General features: G+C 36.2%; 1 long non-coding RNA gene across 1 annotated transcript; it reads right to left on the reverse strand.

Annotated features, from left to right (window-relative positions):
• Positions 1 to 747: 747 nt before the first annotated feature.
• Positions 748 to 5,090, reverse strand: LOC122310809. The gene is made up of 4 exons (XR_006242689.1): positions 4,930 to 5,090; positions 2,771 to 2,824; positions 1,954 to 2,064; positions 748 to 990 (listed from the first exon to the last, which is right to left on the reverse strand). It is a non-coding gene; the product is annotated as an uncharacterized LOC122310809 (long non-coding RNA).
• Between the last annotated feature and the right edge of the window lie 16,914 nt (positions 5,091 to 22,004).

Genomic DNA, 22,004 nt, shown 5'->3' on the forward strand with positions numbered 1-22,004 from the left:
GGTAGAGATTCTCGGTGGAATATCATTTTCCTAAAGCATACAACTAGTGTGCCGCCTAAGCAGTACTGCTCAAGTGTGCCGCTTGGCAAGTATTTTTTTTTTTTTTTTTACATAGTTATTAAAGAAATAATTTTAAATGTATTAGTGTATTTTTTTATTTTTTAAAAATATTTAAATATATTAAAAAATGTAAAAAAAATTAAAAATAAAAAAACCACTACAAGAAATAAGTTTTTTTCCTTGCGAACATAGGTCGCCAGAATAGTGTAATTTTCGCCACAAATACTTATTTCCGGCTAAAAATAGCTACCTGGAGGTCACTACAAATTTTAAGCTAAGATAGATTTTTTCCAGCTATAGAAGTATTTTTCTATTTTTGGCGACATTTAGTCGCCGCAAAAAGTAAAAAAATGGCCCCAAATAATCCTGGTGACCCCTATTCATAATTTTTTTACAATTTTTGTTTTCAAATTTTTTTTATTATTATTTTAAAAAAAACTATATTGATTTTTACCCACTAATATCAAATGAACTTCTTTTCCTTCTTCATAACAAATAAAATATGGGTCTTTTTCTTACAAGCACTCGAGAATTAATTAAAATCTTATGGATTTCATTCTCAACAAATAAAATTTTTCTTGGCCAACAGTAAATTTTTTAATAAAACAAACTTTGAACTCTTATTAATTTTTGAAATTTATAAAATCTGTAAACAAGAAGCATTACTGTTGAAGTTTGCAATTGTCATTAAGAAAAGCAAAAGGCCCATAAGCATTGCACGACTATGACCACAAACTACAGTCAAATATGTTTTTACACAAATGAGTTAGTATCCTTTAGTTGCTAGATCACTTTAGTATTTTGCAAAAGACAAGCAATACAAAACAATAACATGATATGCCTGTCTTTAACACCAGAACAGGGATCCATCAACTCAAGTTTGGCAGCAATTCGAGCTACACAGCCATCTACAATATGGTTGAGATATACCTTTGGGGTATTTCCAATCAATTGCACAAGACAAATAATAACATTAGCAAGATTGAATTTGAGAAGAAGTGGAGTGAAAGAACAATGTAATACTTCAGTAACATCCTTTTTTATTACACACTTATCCTACATGTTGTCTTTTGAACGAAACTGCAAGCTAATTAAAGAACGATGTAAAAGAGTCAGAAAAACTTTCAAGATACAAAGGTACGGTCTTAACAAAATTACTAAGATGTCAAAGGCATATTTTTATAAAATCAAGACAAACTAAAATAGACACAGCACAAAACATAATCATAGCAAAGAAATTTTAACCAACCAACAGATACTCTTCAGAAATCTCCTTCTAGTCATAGAAACAGTCTAATTATGTGCAGATTCTTTACACAGATTGTTTAAAGCTCCACTCAAAGAGCACAAATTAAAAACCAAAAAGGTTCACAAAACAGAAAAAAAGGAAATACTAGAGTTCTAACAAAACCAGCTGAAGGAGGACAATGTATATACAGAATGAACTTCTAGCATAGCAATTTAGAGAATGAACATTTTTATCAAAAAAAAAAAAAAAAAAGAGAATGAACATTAAGAGGTCAGGCACGACCCAATACCAACTTCCCCAGCCAAGACCCAAAAAAGGAAATATAAAATAAAAATAAAAAAGCCTTGTCTGCAAAATGAAGGGCTATCAGCCAACATGTTTTAAATAAATAAACAAGGAAAAGTAAGTTATTAGTAAAGATTGCGAGGGTAATCAACACTAGCTGTTATAAAATTCAGAAAATGATGGTCAAGTGTACCTCTTTTTCTATACATCATTCTCAACTTTTAGATGCAAGAAGTCCATAAAAAGTATCATTATAAAAGCGCATCAATGTGCTGTAATTCATGGGTATTCAGACCAACTATAAGTATAAGCAAAAAGAAGATCTCATCTGAGAACAAGATTACTGTACAGATCCATACCTGCGGGATGAAAGCTTTTCTAATTCCATAGTTGGCATTAAGATCTAATCGCCCTCTTGAACCTACGGGAATAGCTTGTCTATATCTACAATATCCTACAGTTGAAATCCCCTGATATATTGATAATAATATTAGAACCATAGACACAATAACAAGGGTAACATTATATAAGTGGTAAGGTTAAGTTACACATTATGATATTTCTAGTAAATCATGCATTCACAATGATCACAAAGTACTCTATATTCAAAATGCCCCGATAAAGGAAAGCTGGAGAGCTGTGGGAATGCTTATCATTCCTATAACTTGTCACTCCCAGTGTCTTGCATTATTCTGTTTGACGATCTCCAGCTCATGTTTTTTAATTTATTGTTTATTAATTTCATTACTCCAAGGGTTGGTCATGAATAGCCTAGCTTTATCAATTCTAATCAGTATAAGATGAACCGAAGGCTTCAAATTTGCAGCTGGTGTATAAGAATTTGTTTTTCTTTTCCTTGGGACTATTGAGTTTGGGTAGGTAGTCGTCTGGAAATCACCTTGACCATACATATTGAGTAATGTTTAGTTAGCTAGCTTTTGATCATAGATTGTAAAAGTCTGCACAGTGCAGACAGTGTGTTTCCTTGTCTGCCAAATTTCTTTTGCCAAACAATAGAATATTAGCTGTTTCCAGCGATATTAGTCTTGCAAGAAATAAAAAGAGCCCAATCTTCTAATTTTTTTTTTTTTTTTTTTTTTTTTTTTGTAGTAGATATTTCAAGAAATAAAATCATTAACAACTTTTGATAAAATCTAAAGAGAATGTGTAAATTACTTCATTTTGTAGATGTCCTCAGACGGCAAACAGCAGCACAATCACCTAATTCCCCTGAAAAGACCAAATTTTCAAAATCTTTAGTTAAATTCTCAACACTAAACACCAGTGGTATTGATTATAACTGGGTATCTACAGAAATATGAGAAAGGAGAAACAAAATTTAAGCATTAATGAGTGGAAGTGACAAAAGAAAGAGAAATGATCAAATCATTTACAAAAAGGGGAAATCACAACCAGAAACGCAGGAAGAAGCAATGCATATAAGAAATCTCATGATATTCCCCTTCCAAGTAGCCCATCAACACAAAACCTTAAAAGTAAGGAATAGGATCACATAGAAGCAAAAATGAATATTCTCACTTTAAGGAAAATGATTCTTATCATAAATCTTGTTATTGTATCTGAATCCAACACACCATTTCCTTAAAGTACTTGGTCAACATTTAAAGGCAAAGAGGATACTTAAAAAAGAAAAAAAAGAAAAAAAAAGAAAAAAAAAAAAAAAAAAAAAAAAAAAAAAAGAAAGAAGCAGATACAAACATGAGCACATCTAAGATTGCAAAAAATTGAAAAAAATCTTTCTTCAAAAACAGTAGCGAGTCAACGAAACCTAAGCATGAATTTTACAAAATTCAAACACAATTAATTAAGCCACGAAATTCAACAATGGCCAAATTCACAAGCTAAAACCCAGTAACCTATCAATTAAAAAAAATAGAAAAAAAATCAGTGGAGCCATAGATCAACCACAAGTGTTGCCCCTGCCTTAACGAGTAAAGAAGCTACTTGATCGTGCCCGTTCTTGATGGCTTCAAGTAAGAGTGTTCCCAAAATTATCTAATAGACATGGTTAATAAGTACTTCTACTAATACATTCAAAACTTGGGAGGAGATTAACAGTTAATAAGCACAAACTGCATAACTGCATAAGCTAAAAACTTGTCATAAAAGTTGTATCAACACCGGTATGGATATTCAAGATATCCTTCTTCCATCATAACTATTGTGGATGGCTTCTAGTCAACATCTTGTTACTCTATAAAAATGCTTCCCTTAATTTATGAGCTTATAGCTTTAAAAATTCGCATTAATTTATGAGCTTATAGCTTTAAAAATTCGCACTTTTTCATAAAATAAAAAATGCTAAACTATTTTGAGTCAGTCATATTCTCTAAATGCCATATATATTCCATACAGATGCTGAATGCAAGTACACAAAACAATTAAAAAGACAGACATAATGGAGATGAAATCATTAGAAAGAAGTTCAAACCACTTCACCATTACATATGATATAAAGTTGATCTATTATGTTTCCCGGTTCTATAATCACTTCTCCTGGGAGGAAAAACTCCTCATGGACTCTGCTTGCCTAATACACCAAGGAATGAATGATTCAGCTCCACTGGAAGAAGCTAAGCTTCTAATGTTACGAGTTCTGTTTTTTATGATTGAAAATTATGACGAATGATATCATAATGATATTTGAGAAAACAAAAAAAAATGTAAAAAAAGAACACAAAAGGGTCATATGATGAAAATGTGTAAACATACAATCGGATACAAAACACTGAACAACATAGTTAACATGCTCTCGAGCAACATTAAAATAAAACAACCATCCAACCTAAATATATTTTTAAATAAGCTAACCCTTGGAGAGGTTCTTTCATGTTCCCTTGGAGATATAAGCTAGCCAGGCTTCAGAAAAACCAGTAATTTCTTGTATTTTCTACAGAACTCAAATCCACCAATGGAGTTGGGAGACATCGAACTTTTCCAGCTATTTATGGCCGTTTCTACAAAATTTTGAAGCCCGCAAACAGAGGAATGCTGAAAGTATTTGGTCTAGGTATGTCAATATACATCAAGGAGAAAATCAAAACAAAAGTAACTATTTCTATAGAAAAGTTTACAGACAGTTTAATCTCATGTTCTGCATCTACCCTTGAATTACAAAACAAATTGTAATCGAACGAAAATCGGACTACTCAAAAACAAAGAAAAAGAATAAACATCTAAGAAAAAAACTACACAAATCGGAAAGTTGTAAGCTCGCATATAGAGAGAGAGTAACCTTAGCGAATCCGAGCCAGAGTTAGAGAGAGAGAGAGAGAGAGAGAGAGAGCATGATTCATAAAGTTTGAGAAACTGACCGACGTCGACGAGAAGATGGCGGCGAGACGACGGCATCGGTGGCAACGATCGGAAATCCTGTGAGAATGTAAAATCCTTAGAGAGTGAGAGAGAGAGAGAGAGAGAGAGAGAGAGAGAGAGAGAGGAGGGAGGGAGAGAGAGGGAGAGGGGAGAGGGACGGAAAGGACGAAGATGAAACTAAGAAGGGGATTTAGAAGCGTTAATACAACGACTAGAAGTCGCGGTAATAAGTGTTTTACAACGGCCAGCGAAGTTATGGCAAACCTTTGACGCTGTAATAAGTTATTACAACGAAAACGATTTCCGGCGACCAAAACTCGCGGACAAAGTCTTTAATTCAGGCTTTTTCCGCAATTAGCCACAAGATTTCGGCTGAAATGAAAATGTTAGCTACTTCCGACTATATTAGTGTTGCAAGAAATAAAAAGAGCCCAATCTACTAATTTTTTTTGTAGTGACTGAGTAAAGAAATATAATTTCTGCTTTAAGGGAATAAGCCAAATGAACTTAGTAAAATCATCCACAATGGCAGCATAATAATGAAATTTATTCATGGAATGAACAGGAGTAGGTCCCCACAAGTCAATATGAAGTTTATCAAAAGGAGCAAATGTACTAGACACTGAAGCAGCAAAAGGAAGCTTAGACATCTTCCCTAGCTAACAACTCTCACAAACTTTATTTTCTAACTTATTGAACAATACTTTAATAAAACCATTGCTTTGCAGATTTGTAACAACAGCTGCTTGAGGATACCCGAGCCTTTGATGCCATGGGTCCCTTGTTACTGGTCGAAACCTTGTTGAAAAGAAAGCAACTAGTGAAGCCTGAATGGTGTAGAGATTATCCTGCTTGAGTCCCTTCATTAGCACCCTTTGTGTCACTCGATCCTTGACCATAAAATTCTGATTAGAAAACTCACAGTTTACTAGGTAATCAATGGTCAATTGTCCAATAGATAACAAATTTTTCTTTAAATCAAGGACCAATAGAACATTAATTAAAGTGAGCTTTGAAGATCCTGTCCCAATGGTAGCGTCTCCAATGTGTGTAATTTTTAGAAAATCTACATTGCCAATTAACACATTATCTAAACCAACATAAGGTTTTAAGTTGTGTAAAATACCTTCATGAGAAGTCATGTGAGCAGAAGCTCCTGTATTAGAAATCCATTCATTAGAGCTAGTTTTTGAGTCAATGTTGACAGCTGCAAATGTTTTTGGCAACTTGTCAGGTTGAATTGAGTGGTTAAATCTATGCCAACAATGAATTGCAGTGTGGCCTCGTTTGTCACAAATTTGACATAGAAGATCACGATGAGACTCACAGGTAGAATTAGTTGACACATTTGGAGAACCTTGATTAATTGGCTTCATAGTTGCTTGATTAACAGGAGAGAAACCTTTACCTTTTAATGAGAAACTACCTGATTGTCGAGATCCCTTGTTGGTGAACTTTGAGTTATTTTTCTGACCATAAAAGGCAGTGTAGGCTGCTGACTCAGGGGAGTACAAACTAATTCTGGTTTAACAGCTTTGCAATAAAGGCACTACTTATGCATAACTTGGCATAGGAGGTTTAAGCATAGAGGTGGTAAAAGGTTCATACCTTGCTCCCAAGCCATTTAACAGAGAGAATACTTTAGTTTTGTCATCAATAGGGAAGCCAATAGCAGATAGACTATCACACATACCTTGGAATTTACATAAGTAGTCATTTAGGGGCATACCAGAATCTTTCTTCATGTGATTGAGTTGCTGTGTAAGTTGAAACTGTCGCTCTTGAGAAGATTGAGCATAGGCTTCTTTAAGAGCCCTCCAATGACAATCCCAAGAGCCTCTTTAGATATGGTGCCAATGATCTAGCCTCTAAGTAGTCGATCAGCAATCTTCCATCTTACAAAGTCTGGGTTAGGAACAGATTGATGGTTTGAACCCTCTAGAGGTGGAAGTACAATTTCAGGGATAAGGACTTCTCCCGTAAGATAGGCCACCAGTTCTTGACTTCGTGCTAGAGAAAGGACTTGCTCATGCCAGAGAGGATAATTTTCAGACTTGAGTCTGAGAGTGAAAAAATTTCCAATGTTCAATGATACTGAAGACATGTTCGCAGAAGAAAAAAAAATAGCCCTCCTCACAGTATGATTTCTCTTATACCAAGAAGAAAATCAACACAAGTCGATGATTGAGAAATCTCACCACACTTCCACTATGAGAGTAGTATTGTATTTATATTCAAAGATTGTGTACGAAGACTGTATAAACTATAGCTATACATGGTAATAGACAATTGTGTATTCTAAACAAGGTAAGACTTAACAAATTACAATAGAAAATTACAATGAGTGAAATATGCACTATAATCAATCCTATGGCTGTCAGTGAGACGGAGATAAATCAGCCTGCTACACTCTCAGCATCCATATTTTTCATGCTATCTGTCATGCTCTTCTCCATATCAACAGTTTCCATTTCAAGAATATTTTTGATTGAATGTGAATGTTATCAGGAAAGGGTCAATTGCTAGTCGTTTTCAGTGAATGGCTAGATCAGTCGATACAAAGTTTCTCAGGTAATAAAAGCTCTGATGCTTCTTCGCCTTGGTTCGGGTGGTAGCACATGTACGTGATCCCTTTTTAAGGAAAGAGTCGGGCTACTGTGCCGCCCAGCTCTCAGCATTGGGCCTGCCGTCTAGTTTATTTGTGTTCACTACGAGATATCGTGCTTTTTGAGGCGAAAAATATTTTCTTTTGCCACGGACATGATCCGGTTTTCTTCCTCTGTAAACTTTCGGTCTATGTGGTCTATCATCTCCTTTCTAAATTCTTTAAGCGGCAGCAGTCTATCTTTCCACTCAAGTATTTTCGCTTTCATCTTAGATTTCCACCTCTTCATAAGTTTCTCAAGTTGCTTAGCTTCCTCCAACTGCCTTTGCCGAGCTTCCTCCAAGTGCCTAGATGCCTCCCATTGCATATGCATCTGTTGCATATCAAGTTCAAACATTAAATGTAGTCGAGAAATTATCAGTTGTCGAGAAATTATTAAGGCAAAATTGTAAACTAATAATAAGGTGTTCTTCTTCTTTTTCTTGATCAATTCATAGTCTGTAGAAAAAAAGTACGATTAGATCTTTGTCTTGCTGCATTCCTTTCTTTAATAGATTATGGGTTGGGGAGATTCTTTACACGCAACAAAGAAGCCAATTGAAGCTGGTGCATGTATAAGGAGACAGTACATCACACAATCACGCCTACAATTGCTTCATCATCAGAGAGCTAGGGTCAGAATATATAACATTCGTGTTTATTGATTGATTGAGATGATAAAAAGGGTTATGGTAATGAAGTCACTAGCAGTTGAAACATCAAACCTAGAATTATGGCCGACAATCTATTGGTAATGGGCTAAAGCCAATAAAACGATAACAATAAGCCGAAATACTAAACCAATAGTGGGCTAGATATAGCCTTAGTCAACTAGTGGACCGAAAAAAAAAAAAAAAGGGGGCTAGAAATGGGTCTAGGATTTCAAACAATTGGGCTAACAAGGAATCAAATGAAAAAACTCATGGTAAACAAAGTTGCCCAAAAGGCATGGATTTGAGATGAATATGGTTAAACGGTAATGAAATCTCTGTGCGAGAGGTGATGCCAGTGAAAGGATTGAAGAAATTTAATACTCCACAAGATCGAGCATGGTCTTAGCCAAAGGCTCTAATACCATAACAAAAATTATAAAATATAAAAAACTTGAAATAGGAAAAAGATTGAGGAAGAGAGACTTCAAATGCTACATGTTTATTATTTTCAATTGTGATTGAATACAAACACGAATCTCTATTTATTGAAAAATTAAATAGAGATGAAATAAGGTATATCTTAATCATTATGAAAATCGGGTTAGGATAATAATCAAGTTAAATTCTTGATTTAATATTATTTCCAATAAGCATTGCATGAATTCTGCAACGTTTACAAGATAATAAAGATATGTTGATTGATGCAAGACTGGTAAACAAAAATTGTAAGAATAATATTAGATATAGTATTAAGTGCTTGAAATCAACAAATTTGGCGGCACAAATTTCAGGTATTGGAGGATGTAGTTTGAGAATTATTTCTATGGGAAGAACCTCATCTTCCTCTTGTTTACAAGGAGTGTAATGCTTTAAAGAATATTTTTTTGCGCTAGGGTGACGTGGCAGGGTGAATTTTTTTGCTCTGCTAGGGTTGGATTGACTTGTGTGAAACATGACAGCCACTCCATCACGATGCCTCGGCGTCATCAGGAAGACACAAGACGTTTGCAGACATGGTGACCCAGAGTCCTCAGCCGATTCCAGAAGTTGAAATACCTTTGAGACCTTAGAAGGTACTCGATGGGCTGCCATATGTGTCTTTCAGGAAGGAGGAAATAGAACGGTCTGCACAACCGTTTAAGTTCTCACTGGTTATGAAGTTTATGAGATAGCGGCCATCTCTTGATATTATTAGAGCTTTTATTAGAAGTCGGTGGGGCTTGGATTCACAATCGGTGGTGTGTGCAATGTCAAAGGCCAGGTTTGTGTTCGTTCGATTTTCAAATGAATTTGATTTTGTCAAAGCTTTCTCAAGAGAAACTTGTGATGTAGAAGGAGTGTCTTATCGGATTTTCCAATGGTACCTTGAGTTTGATGAAGAAAAAGAGCCCCATTTGGTACCAGTTTGGATCGCACTACTAGGTCTCCCGCCAAACTTTTATCATGAAGCTTTTCTACGGAATATAAAGATGCCACTGGGTCAGTATATCTGTCGGGACAACAGTACGCGGTGTGCAACTTGAACGGATGGAGCAAGGGTATGTTCTGGATAGGAATCCCTCATCAAGTCTCTAGCCGGTTGCAGAAAGTGGTGTATGAAACTCTTCCTGCGTATTGTTGTCGTTGTTGAATGCAAAGCCATAATGACTCTACATGCAAATGGAATGGAGGCAGGAAGATGGAAAAGAGGCTCCAAGGAGATGGAGGACGAGAGAAGAAAGCAAGGGTTAGAAAAGAAGCAGGAAAACCAGTTGGGTGTGGGGAGCAAGACAAGGCTGAAACAAGCAATCAAGATGAAGTGGGTGGTCTAGAGGAGGGAGTTTTGAATAAAAATGAGGATACTAGGGAGGAAACAAGGGAAAAAATAACTACCAAGGAGAACCAGATGCACACAGATGAAAATGAAGCCAATGTAGAGGAAATGTGTGTAGAGGAAGGAAGAGAGAGCCTGGACGAGTATGTTGTGAACTTCAACAACCTGGAGCTCAAGTTGACGTTGATTTATTGGATGCTGTGGACAATAATACAGCAAACCGAATTGCATATGGTGAAGGAGGGGAAATGTGTACTGATGGGGTATATGTGCTAATGGGGTATATGTGACTCAAACGAATTTAGATCCTTTTGGCTCTTTAGAAGTGGTTGAAGAGACTCAACTTGCAGGAAAGTTGGTGACTGTGGAGGAGGTGGAAGAGTTTGAGGACGAGGTGTGTGGGGATGCCTCAATAATTTTTTTCTGATTCTGAAATTGCAAAAGGTGTGAAGAATATTGGTAAATCTAAGGCAATTATGTCTAATTCTAAGAACGTAATTAGACACAAAGGAGGAAGGGGTTTGAGGAGTTCCATAAGGGCTAAGAGTAAGCCCTCGAGACTTAATTTATGATAAAGTCCATTCTTTTTTGGAGCATACAGGGGATGGGAACTTCTAAGAGAATGATGAATAAATTGATTAATAAGCATAGACCTGGGATTGTTGTTGTGGCAGACCCTTTCCTAACATAAAGACACATGGAGAGTTTTAAACAAAAGATGCAGTTTGAGGCTTGTTTATCAAATGAATTGCAAGGGGGGAAATTGTGGATTCTATGGGCCCAGGGGGTAAAGGTAGATTTGGTGGAGGCGACAAATCAACTAATTACTGTGGTTACAGAGATGCAAAGTAAGAGACTGTGTATTTCTTTCATCTATGCTAAATGTACCCAGGTGGTGGAGCGTAGGAATTTATGGCAATCCTTTTCTAATGGGGTAAGGGGGTCTATTCCATGGCTTGTATTGGGAGACTTTAACATCATAAGAAATGATTTGGAACGTAGAGGTGGTAGACCTCGACAGTGTTTAGCAATGGAGGATTTTAATTCTTTTATTGACTTTGCTGGCTTATCTAAAATGAGGTATTCTGGTAATCATTTTTCATGGTGCAATGGTCACGAAAGAGCTTCGCGGAGTTGGGCTTGCTTAGACAGGGCTCTAATTAGTGTCGAGGTGCTTTCAGTGTTTCTTGAGGCTCACCTAGAATATTTAGCTAGGAGTACTTCAGATCACTCTCCAATGGTGATTTGGTTAAAAAATTCCTCAACACCGTATGGTTTTCCTCCTTTTAAATTCCATCAAATGTGGGTCAATCATGAGGCTTTCATGGCATGTATGGCAAATGCTTGGGAGAAGGGGATAGAGGAGAGTGGGATGGCTCGATTGGAAAAAAAATTGAAAAGACTTAAAAGTATTTTGTGTGGATGGAATAGGGAGGTTTTTGGGGCTACGACACTAAATATTAGGCACTTGGAAGATAGAGTGGTGAAGTTCGAGGAAAAAATACATGATGGTTTTAATGAGAATGATGAGCAAGATTACTTGGTAGCAAAAATTGAACTAAACACTTGGCTGGGACGGGAAGAAACTCGATTACGACAACGAGCTAAACTTTCTTGGCTTGAGAAAGGTGAAGCCAGCATAAGTTTTTTCCGGGCTTGTAATGCTCGGTCCAAAATGCAGGTTGAGGAAATGAGATTACCTGATGGTAGATGGCTAAAGTCTTCGAAAGAAATCCATGATGGGGCAGTCCAATATTTCAACCAATTTTTGGCTCATAAGCAGGTGGAGGTACTTCCAGATTTATCAAAACTGGTGCAAGCAGTTGTTACAAAGGAAGATAACGAGAGGTTGTGTCAGCTCCCTTCAATCCAAGACATGAGAGATGCAGTGTTTTCCATTCCAGTTGACAGTAGTCCAAGGCCAGATGGTTTTGGGTTTGGTTTTTTTCAAGCTTGTTGGCATATTGTTTGTAATGATGTGGTGGAGGTAGTACATGAATTTTTCTTGGGGGCTGATCTTCCCATGAATTTTGCCGCATCTTTTTTTACTCTTATTCCTAAGGTGGAGGCGCCAACAAACTTTGACAAGTTTAGACCGATTATTCTATGCTCGACCTTCTACAAAATCTGTTCTAAAATATTGGTGAGTCAGCTGGCTCCAATGCTTCCACGTTTTATAGCTCCAGAGCAATGAGCTTTTATTCCAGGCTGAAGCATTTTCGACAACATAAGCCTTATACAAGAGCTCGTACATAGTATAAATAAACCTGTCTGGGGTGGTAATATCATCATTAAGCTGGATATGACGAAAGCTTATGACAGTGTGGATTGGAACTTCCTCTTGCATGTTATGTCTCAATTTGGATTTTCTAGTAAGGTATGTGATTTGATCAGGTAGTGCATTTCTAACCCTCATTTCTCCATCGTCATGAACGGGGTCCCAAAGGGTTTCTTTAAAAGTGGTAGAAGATTGAGGCAAGGTGATCCAATCTCACCTTATTTGTTTATCATTGTTGAAGAAATTCTTTCTAGATTGCTCAAGGTGAAATTTGAAGAAAATAAAATTGGTGTTTTCTTACAGCCTAGAGGTACCCCATTGATATCGTTATATGCTGATGACATAGTTATTTTTGCTAATGGGAGTAAAGCATCAGTGAGAGCCATTGTGGATAGTTTGTCTACTTACGAGCAATGGTCAGGCCAAAACGTTAGTAAAGACAAATGTTCTATAACCTTTTCTAAACATATCACCAGTGCTCGAAGGCGATCTCTTCTACAAATCACTAGGTTTGTGGAAGGTAAAATGCCATTCAAATACTTGGGAGTTCCAATAATCTCTGGGAGTATGAAAGCAGTCTACTTGGAGGAACTTGTTGAAAAAATAAAGGCAATGTTGGAAGGGTGGAAAAATAAATTATTAGCTAATTGGGCTGTGTGCTTCTCTTAAAGCATGTCCTAATGAGCCTCCCTATATATTTATTATCTACTGTGTATGTATCTGCTTCAGTGATGAAAAGTATCAATAGATGCCTAAGCAATTTTTTCTAGGGTGTGCATGAAGGAAAGCCAAACAAGCATTGGCAGTCATGGGATAATTTATGCTTACCTACAGCAGAAGGTGGAATGGGGTTTAGAAATTTTACAGATATTCAAAAGTCTCTCTTCATGAAATTTGCGTGGAAGATTATGGTGGAGAACTCTCTGTGGACTAAGTTTTTAAGAGCCAAGTATGTTAGGCATAATCACATCTCTCTTGTGGATAAGGGAAAAGGTACTAGATTCTAGAGGATGGTAGCTTCATGTATCCCTGAAGTACTTAATCTATCAAAATGGAAGATTAAAAATGAAAATATATCCTTTTGGTTTGATAAGTGGTTGGATGAGGGTCGTCTATGTAATTTGGTTCCTATGGGTGATTCTCCAAGTCTACAGGTTACAGAATGCAAAATTGAGAATGGTTGGGATGCTGCCAAGTTACATCGTCTACTAGGGGGAGAGCTAGCCGAAAAAGTGTTGAAAGTTCTAAGCAAAAACAGAGCAGGGTCAGACTTGCTGGTATGGATAGCTAACAACGATGGAAAATTCTCCACTAAACGTGCATGGAACTGTGTTCGAGTAAGTGCTCCCAAGGTTAGATGGGCAGATTGGGTATGGCACTCTTGCATCCCAAAGAATATTTATGTTACTATGTGGAAACTTTTCAACAATGTTTTAAGTGTGGATGATAAAATAAGAAACGTTGGCGTTCCAATAGCTTCAAAATGTGACTGTTGCTTGAATGGTGGATATGAAGATAGAAACCATGCACTTGCAAACGGTGATATTGCAAAGGAAGTATGGAGACTAACATATGTACAGATGGGTTTGGGCAGAATTACAGGAAGCTCTTGAAACCAAGTAGTGGAGGCCTGGTATGCTAAAGCTTCTAAATCATCACAAATGGGGCATCTAATGGGTATCATTCCATCAATTGTGACTTGGGCCCTCTGGCTGAGACGATGTAAGGCACGAATGGAAGGAGTTAAGGATTCAACAATTACTTTGTGGTATAATATTAAGACATGGATAGCGAAAGTGGGAGAAAAGCTTAAGCGGGAAAAATTTTATTGAGTCGAGATGAGAAAATACTAAGGGAGCTTAACATCTCAATCAAGCCTCCAAAAAGCTTAGTTCCTAAGTTGGTGCGATGGACAAAACAGGCAACTGGACGTCTAAAATTGAATGTTGATGGAAGTTCAGATGAGAATCCTAGTGTTGCAGGGGCAGGTGGAGTGCTCAGAGATGCTAAGGGAGACTTGCATATGGCCTTCTCGGTTCACCTTGGTATAGGTACAAATAATTTTGCAGAAGTTATGAGTTTAATTCATGGACTTCGGCTGATTAAGAGGATGGGAGTGGTGCACATTGATTTGGAATCAGATTCCATGCTGGTGGTCAGATGATTGAAGGCATCGGTTTGTGAATTATGGTACCTAGAAGACTACTGGGATGAATTAATGGAGTTGTTGAAAGAATTAGAATTTCAAGTCTCGCATACGTATCGAGAAGGAAATGCAGCAGCGAATTACTGGGCACACTTGGGTGCGAGGGGCTATAGTCAGTAATGGTTTTCTCAGGATATTCCTACTAACCTTAGAGGGATTTCATGTATGGAAAAGCTTGGTTTTCCTAGCATTAGGCTTGTTTAGTATGAGAGAGGTTGTGGTATCTTTGAATTTTTCACATGTTTTGGGGTAAGTTTTTAGTCTTTTCCTTTGTGTAAGCGGTTTTCCTCCACCATAAGTGAGGTTGATTGAATAAAGTATAGAGGTCCTGTCCTCCTTTAAATAAAAATAAAATATGATAGGCTTGCTGTAACAGCCCGCTAGAAATTCAATTGTGAAATTTCTATTGGTTTTAGGAACCTCGTGCAGACCCTATAAGTTTTCACGAATCCATTAATCGTATAGGTTTTAGTCTAACTACATAGTTAGTGGTATTACTCACTATGGTATCAGAAGTGTGTTTTTGATTATTGGAGATAGTTAGAAGTGTCAATATGTATTATGGTTTATGTCATTAGAGTTGGTGGGTTATTTAAGGTCTTATGGTGCAATAACTATTTTTCATAGTTTCGGACAAAACGTTTGTTCAAAACTGTGGATATTATTGGATAAAAATATCTTGAACTGATTTTTGTAGATATTATTGGATAAAAATATCTTAAGCTGATTTTTGTGGATATTATTGACTAAAAATATCTTGAGTTGATTTTTGTAGATATTATCGGGTAAGAGAGATCTACACTTAACTCTCACTCCGGGTAAGAGAGACTTACACTCAACTCTCACTCCGGGTAAGAGAGACCTACACTCAACTCTCACTCCGGGTAAGAGAGACCTATACTCAACTCTCACTCCAGCCTCATCTTCTTCCATATTTTATCCATAAATACCTCCAGCCACTCCCCACAAAATTATCTTCCTTTACACCTTTCATTGAAAGAACACCAAATACTCTTTCGGACAGCTTTTAAGTATTCTTTTGCACGCCCATTTCAAAGTTTTTGTAAGTATTTTATCATAAATTATCCTTCATAAAAGTTGTTTCTTTTTTAGTCTAGTTTACGTGGATATCTTATTTGTTCTATTTAAAAATCATTTGATCAGTCAAATATTATTTAAACTCAAGAAAGGTCATTCTGGCAGATAAACTGGAGAATATGTTGTATGTTGGAGTTTTTGACCAAGCTAATGGATAGATCTTAGTCCGAAATTTTTATGGAGTATTGTTAACATGTGTATATGATTATTGGTTTAGGATTTGTTACATGATTAAAGGTTTTAATGAAATATTTTCTTAGATCTAGAAACTTAGAAACTGGAAGAGGAAAAACAGTTTCTGTTTTGAGAAAATTTAAATCTTTGGTGGTTTAAACCTATTCCAATGGCTTTAATAATTTTATTAGAGGATCTTAAGCCTCTTATATACATATTAGAATATTATTTTGAAGATATTTGATATTAGTTCAAAGATATGAAATATTATGCAAAGAGATGTTCGTATAGGCCAAAGTGTGGATGTTCTTGGCTCAATTTATATTTTGGTTAATGTTTAACCATGTGATCTTGAATTAGAAGCTTATATATGTTTTAGGACATCTTTTTAAATCATTTGATGGTTTGGTTTGAAGATCACATCTTTATAAGTCATAGATCAAAAGGTTAATCAAAACAAGTTAAAAACAAAAATCAATAGAAATAGCATATGGGAATTTCGGCCCTATGGAGTTTTAATAGTTGTGATTAATTTTAAATTTTTTTAAATTGATATTTGAGTTTAGGATAAAATTTACATGAGGCATGTAAATTTTGGTGACTTTTAGAGTTAGCATGCAAAATCCTTAAGTTAGGGGTAAAACGGTCATTTTCCTACATGTAGAGGGTAAAATGGAAATTTTACTCTTTAAGTTAGTATTTTTCATATTTCAAATTATTAGTGATTTAGTTCTAACTTTTAAAATCAAGAATTACAGTTCCTCGTAATCGCGCTTGAGGTTTTATAAGAAACGCGGAGATCGAGATAAGTTAGCTTTTAACTTACTAGCAGTTTACTATGTATGTGTGCTAAGTAAAAGAACTACAGTATATGTATGTGTGTTATTATATATGTCATGTCATGTTCACTGTTGCAAGTATGTCATGTTAAGTATGTTTCCGTTACATGTGATATCATATATGAAATATTGTGTGTTACGTGTTTAAGTCATGTCATGATATAACCCTATCTCAAGTTGGTCATGTTTTTCAAGTTATGTTCAAGTCACGTTATGTTACGTCAGGGCTTCTGTTCTTTTGTATTCCAGTCACGTTTCATCTTGAGTTACATTCAGTTTCGTGGGGTCCACAACAACTGTGGCACACGAAGTATGAGGTCACAGCAATTGTGACACACACACTACGTGAGACGCAGCAATTGTGACACGTAGAATACATGGGGCCACAACAACTGTAGAGTATGTATTTAACTGCATTGTGACACGTAGAATACATAGGGTCACAACAACTGTGGAGTATGTATTTAAGCAGTTAAAGTCAAGTTTCAGATCACGTTCATGTTAAGTCAAGTGTCAGATCAAGTTTATGTTATGTCATGTTATGTTCACGTACATATTATGTTCATGTTCAAGTTCATGTCAAGTCAAGTTCAGTTTACGTTGCAATTTAAATTATGTCAATTTTGATATGTCGTACGTCAAGTTATGCTTTGATTACTTATGTATGGGGTCACAACAATTGTGACACGTAGAATACATGTGGCCACAACAACTGTGGAGTATGTATTTAAGCAGTTAAAGAATAAGTTTCATATCACGTTCATGTTAAGTCAAGTTTCAGAGCAAGTTCATGTTAAGTCAAGTTTCAGATCAAGTTCATGTCAAGTCAAGTTCAGTTCACGTTTCAATTTAAGTTATGTCAGTTATGCTATGTTATATGTCAAGTTATGTTTTAATTACTTATGAATTTGATTATGCATTCATGCTTTTACTATCATCCATGCATCATTAGCCTGTATTGAAGTTTTTTGTTAACTTACTGAGATTTCACTATAGTAGTCCCAACTACCATTCCCCCTGAATGGTAGATCTTGTTACAGGACTTGAAGGAGAATCAAGAGCTGACCAACTAGACACAGTTGACTGAGCGATGGTGCGACATCAATGTTAATATAGTAGTTAACGTAAATTACTACTTGTACGATGGAGTTGCATCTCTAGTACTTTTTGGATCATAACCATTTTGGACTAGTGTTGTGATTAGTTGTTCAATGAGTCTTTATGTATGAAGTATGTTTTAAGCATTTGGGATATTTTCAATTTGGTGCATAGTATTGCTAAAGAAAAAAGTTATCCGCTGCGAATATTGCATAGTGTTAGATGCATGTTAGGAACATTGCATCTTATATGTCATGAACGGGGGCAGGTAACCTTATGTTGCATTTCTCGATGTTTCAAATGTCCATCCGATCCCAAACGAAATTTAGGGATGTCACACGTGCCTCATTTAGAGCCCTGGGCAAAATGGACATAAGTTGGTATTCTCTAGTTCAAATGCCTGGTGTGCATGCTCTAGATCATGCAAGTGCTCTAGTTTTTGACATTAACTCTAGTTCTTAATTTTCTATACGACCCTTTGTAGTCTTTTATTATTAATTTCTCTTTCAATTTTTCTTCGGAGCTTGATTTTGGGAATTTAGTAGTAAATCTAATGCTTCCTTTGTATACGATATTCCTCTGTCGTAAATGAGGTTATTAATAAAATTGGGATATCGTAATTCCTTTAAAAATAGATATGTCAAATCAACACAACCTACTACCTACCCGACAAATTAACAACCCGACACATTTTATTTTTGATCTACTAATCCAACCATTCATTGAAAACGATTAGCATAATTTGAAGTCGAGTAATGCTAGATAAAATATGAGTTGTGCAAGCGTCGCACACTTCTTTTGAAAAAGAGTAGGGTTCATCATTAAAAAATTAAGTTTTATATGTGAATCTCATATTTACTCATTTTTTTTCAAAAAGATTGAGTGATAATTGTGTACTTTATGACTGCAAATATTATTTCTCTTTGAAATTATGAGTGTTTATCCGGATAAACTGGATTCTGGCTCGGATCAAATCTGGGCCGGAACCCGTATGATAAAATCCGGATATATCGGTCCAGACCTTGGTATGAAACCCAAGTCCCGTATTCATAATCCGATATAACCGAATTTGTATAAAAGGAAAAAAAAAATTCTCATTCCTAATTCGGGATTCCCGTGACCCCGATCCCCGGACCCCCCCTCTCTCTCTCAACCCTAGCTACGAAACCCTAGCCGCCATCGTGATGATCTCAATGGTTACTTGATGGAAAGGAGTAGCAAATTCAAGTGCACTCTCTCACCAATCACTTATGTGGTTTAGCACATGACTTACGTTCATGGAGGAAAAATTCACTATAATATGAGTATTTACAATCTCTAATGATCTCTCGTTTCTCTGTGTACAATAGAGGTCAGAAACCCCTTTGCTTAGAGAAGATAATATCTCTGGAGCTTTCATCGTGTGGTTGAAGATAATATCTGTGTTCTCGTCATCATCGCTAGAAATCTTGGAGTCCCCTTTCCCTAAGATCTCATATCTCTTTTTTTGTTGCCCTCTCTCCTCAACTTTATGTTCTTCATCCATTACGTGTCTGACTTGCTTTGTTTCATTTCTCATTTTTTTTCTCTTTTTCTCATACAACCTACTTTTTCTTTTTATCTTGTCAGATTCCTTCATTTTCCCCCTTGCCTCCCCATGATAAATCTACTATTTTTATCCCCTTCACATTATTCTTAGGAAATATTACTAAATATGAAAAATATTAGAGCCAAAAGAACTTTATTGGCTCAAACTTCTTTACATAGATGGTCCGAAAAAAGGACAAGAACATTTTATCACGTTCATATTCAGATAAATAATTTTAACTTTCAATCCTTCTCGTACTATCTTTTTTTAAAAGAAACAAACAAAGAAGATGAGCAGAGCACTGACAAAGGACGCAGCCATTTGTGAGTCTGCGACTGTGATATCCATGCAACTTTGCCCAAAGATTTTATATATATTTGGACTAAAAGTATAATAATATATATACAATAGAGAGTGAATGGATAAAAAGTATAAAAAAATAAAATCCATGCCAAAAACTTACCTTTTCATGATAAAACTCGTTTTTTTTTTTAGGAAAATGTGCAAAACTTAATAAATCATATGATGTATAACATATATAGCTATTATGCTTTTCAACATAATTTCTTGAAATATAGACTTGTAGGTAAAACAAAATGTTTTTCAACATTATTTTTTTATTTGAAAAAGATTTAACCATAGGTTTGAGGTTTCTGTTAAAAAAATAAATAAACTCGGGTTTAACTCGGAACCCGAATTCATCCAGGGTTCGGCTCGAATTTGAAACTTGGGTTCCCTAGTCGAAATCTGGATGAATAGTCTTACGAGTCAAAATAATACATCTTAAATAGCAACGACATAGAGTATTACTGAATTTTAAGTAGTCTTAACTTTTAAGTAGCAAGCATAACGCCATGAGTAGAAAGTATATACAGATGCCTAAGTGGTTGGTAAAAGGAAGATCTAGCATATAATACCTTGAAGATTACAAGACATTTTCTCTACATTGAAAATTAAGATTATACATGCCTTTAGGGAAGGTAATGCATGGGCAGATTTTCTAGCCCGCTGGGCTTGGGATCAAAATTTGGAATATGAGTGAATTTCAATGATGTTCCATGTACACAAGCTGAAAGGGATATTGAAAGTTGACAAAATGGGCCTTTCTACCCTCAGAAGTTAGTGTCTTGTGTTTGGTTTCGTTGGTTTGTTGGTCTTTGGTTATAGAATGTTAGGGTTTTTTTTTTTTACACTTGAGTTTTGGGTGGTTTTAATTCTCATCTTGTAACCCTTCAAGTGTTTGGTTATATTACGGTATTCTTTTGCCATAAATGAGGATATTTGAATAAAATTAGGAATGGCCACTTTTAAACATGTGGGCCAACTCTCTTTTGAAAAAAAAAAAATACTGATGCCTAAGTGGCGTGATTAACCTCGGCACTTGCGGCCTTCTTAGCCTTCTGGTCAGACTCACCAAGTGTCATTTGACTAGCATAGCGCCTGCGGCGAAACGCTGCCTGAACGTTTGATGCCGCAAAACTTTGCACCCAATTGGAGTCAGTCATCTGTCTGAAATTCTTATAATTTTATTACCTCAAAAACATTTATTTTTGATCTACTGATCTAACCATTCACAGAAAAGGACTAACAATTGAACTCCCAAACCCAGCAGAGTATTTATTATACAATCTGCAGCATAATTCGAAGTCGTCTCTCTTAAACAACATGTTGTCGTTCGACATACTCAGAGAACTGGATTTTAAGCAGTCACTTTTTAAGTAGCAAGCATAACAATGTACGTACTAAAGCACCAACGCGTGGCATGGGTAGAAAGTATGTGTCGATGCCTAAGTAGAGTTACCTAATACCTAGCATCGGCCTTCTTATCCTTCTGGTCAACCGTCAGACTCATATTGTGTCATTGGGCGAGCGTTGGTCCTGTGGCCCAAAAAAGAGGCCCATTAACACCCGGCGCCTTCGAGGCAGACTCCCGAAATAAGAGTCTTCGATCTGTTTGAACTTGCTAATGTTGCCGGCCGTAAGAGCGAAACCTTCGACTTTTGTATGGCATCTGAGAGTCCTGGTCGAGAAGGGGAAGTTGGATAGGTCCGACAAGGAGGGGGACTTGAACACCCAATGTAGCAGTTCAACTCCATAGAAATCATCGGTTTTAAGACACCCAGTTTGACGATGATCAGGACTAGTGGTATAGGTCCATACGATGCCTCGCGTGATGAAGAGCAATGCATCAAGTGGTTCTCCCTCCCGAACAATGTAACTGTTCTCATTGTAGTACACTTGCTTGAGATAGTCGCGGCTAATCAATTTCAACTTATATTTAGCCAGACTTTGAAGAAGTGGCACCTAAGTGTCGATCATAAACAAATCATCAATAGAGAAGGACGACTAACGAGAAGTCCAATATATATTAAATTTATTACTATATGAGTATGCGTGGAAACATATATGAAATTCCCAACGTACCCCTGTAAAACCACAAAATTGTCTACCAATTTCCTTGAACAAATAGGTTAGATCTCAATTGTCAAGATTATGAAACGAATCAAATACTTTAAAATAAATAATCAAACTTGCAAAACACAACGATTGGTTACGAAGGGAAACCCTTTAAAGAACTCTTTAAAGGTAAAACCCTACGGGGCAGCCAAACCCAGGAAAGTCAATCTTATTATTTGAAGAACAATTACAAGCAATAATCAATTACAAAACCTTTGCAATTCGACTCTCTTACTTGCCTAGACAA

This window comes from Carya illinoinensis, chromosome 5 (assembly GCF_018687715.1).
Source record: "Carya illinoinensis cultivar Pawnee chromosome 5, C.illinoinensisPawnee_v1, whole genome shotgun sequence".
NCBI lineage: Eukaryota > Viridiplantae > Streptophyta > Magnoliopsida > Fagales > Juglandaceae > Carya > Carya illinoinensis.